A 1,963-nucleotide genomic window follows, 5' to 3' on the forward strand; every position below is an offset into this window, starting at 1 on the left:
GCTTGTGGCTGGTTAAAGCTGGTGGCTGGCCATAGTTGGTGGCTGGTTATAGCTGGTGGCTGGTCATAGTTGGTGGCTGGTTATAGTTGGTGGCTGGTTATAGTTGGTGGCTGGTTATAGTTGGCGGCTGGGTATAGCTGGTGGCTGGTTAAAGCTGGTGGCTGGCCATAGTTGGTGGCTGGTTATAGCTGGTGGCTGGTCATAGTTGGTGGCTGGTTATAGTTGGTGGCTGGTTATAGTTGGTGGCTGGTTATAGTTGGCGGCTGGTTATACCTGGTGGCTGGTTATAGATGGTGGCTGGTTATAGGTGGTGGCTGGTTATAGCTGGTGGCTGGTTATAGATGGTGGCTGGTTATAAGTGGTGGCTGGTCATAGCTGGTGGCTGGTCATAGCTGTTGGCTGGTCACAGCTGGTGGCTTGCCAGAGCTGGTGGCTGGTCATAGCTTGTGGATGGTCATAGCTGGTGGCTGGTCATAGTTCGTGGCCGGTCATAGCTGGTGGATGCTCATAGCTGGTGGCTGGTCATAGCTGGTGGCTGGTCATAACTGGTGGGTGGTCATAGCTGGTGGCTAGTTATAACTGGTGGCTGGTCATAACTGGTGGCTGGTCATAACTGGTGGCTGGTCATAACTGGTTGCTGGTCATAACTGCTGGGTGGTCATCAGCCTCCAGCGGTGACCCTACTGTCCTGTTCCTTCTCACAGCCCCAGGTCTGGGCCGGGGGTCAACGCCCCCAAGGCCCAGCTGGTCATAGCTGGTGGCTGCTCATAGCTGGTGGTTGGTCATAGCTGGTGGCTGGCCATAGCTGGTGGCTGGTCATAGTTGGTGGATGGCCATAGCTGGTGGCTGACCATAGCTGGTGGCTGACCATAGCTGGTGGCTGACCATAGCTGGTGGCTGGCCATAGCTGGTGGCTGACCAGCTATGGTGGATGGCCATAGCTGGTTGCTGGCCATAGCTGGTGGCTGACCATAGCTGGTGGATGGTCATAGCTGGTGGATGACCATAGCTGGTGGCTGGCCATAGCTGGTGGCTGACCATAGCTGGTGGCTGGCAATAGTTGGTGGCTGACCATAGCTGGTGGATGGTCATAGCTGGTGGATGGCCATAGCTGGTGGCTGGCCATAGCTCGTGGCTGACCATAGCTGGTGGATGGTCATAGCTGGTGGCTGGTCATAGCTGGTGGCTGGCCATAGCTGGTGGCTAACCATAGCTTGTGGATGGTCATAGCTGGTGGATGGCCATATCTAGTGGCTGGCCATAGCTGGTGGCTGGTCATAGCTGGTGGCTGACCATAGCTGGTGGCTGGCCACAGCTGGTGGAAGGCCATAGCTGGTGGCTGGCCATAGCTGGTGACTAGTCATAGCTGGTGGCTGGTCATAGTTGGTGGCTGGTTATAGCTGGTGGCTGGTCATAGCTGGTGGCTGGTCATAGCTGGTGGCTCGTCATAACTGGTGGCTGGTCATAACTGGTGGCTGGTCATAGCTGGTGGCTGGTCATAACTGGTGGCTGGTCATAACTGGTGGCTGGTCATAACTGGTGGCTGACCATAGCTGGTGGCTGGCCATAGCTGGTGGAAGGCCATAGCTGGTGGCTGGTCATAGATGGTGGCTGGCCATAGCTGGTGACTAGTCATAGCTGGTGGCTGGTCATAGTTGGTGGCTGGTTATAGCTGGTGGCTGGTCATAGCTGGTGGCTGGTCATAGCTGGTGGCTCGTCATAACTGGTGGCTGGTCATCAGCCACCAGCTGTGACCCTACTGTCCTGTACCTTCTCACAGGTCCAGGACTGGGTCGGGGATCAACGCCCCCGCGACCCAGTTCTTGACCAGGCCTCCCGTTGGATCAAGGCCTGATCAACCAGGCTGTTAATGCTGGCCGCGTGTAGCCCAACGTACGATCCACAGCTCGGCTGATCGGTTAGTAACTTTAGGTATTTGCCCAGCTCCCTCTTGAGGGCAGGC

The sequence above is a fragment of the Cherax quadricarinatus genome, chromosome 1 (assembly GCF_038502225.1).
Source record: "Cherax quadricarinatus isolate ZL_2023a chromosome 1, ASM3850222v1, whole genome shotgun sequence".
NCBI classification, from domain to species: Eukaryota; Metazoa; Arthropoda; class Malacostraca; order Decapoda; family Parastacidae; genus Cherax; species Cherax quadricarinatus.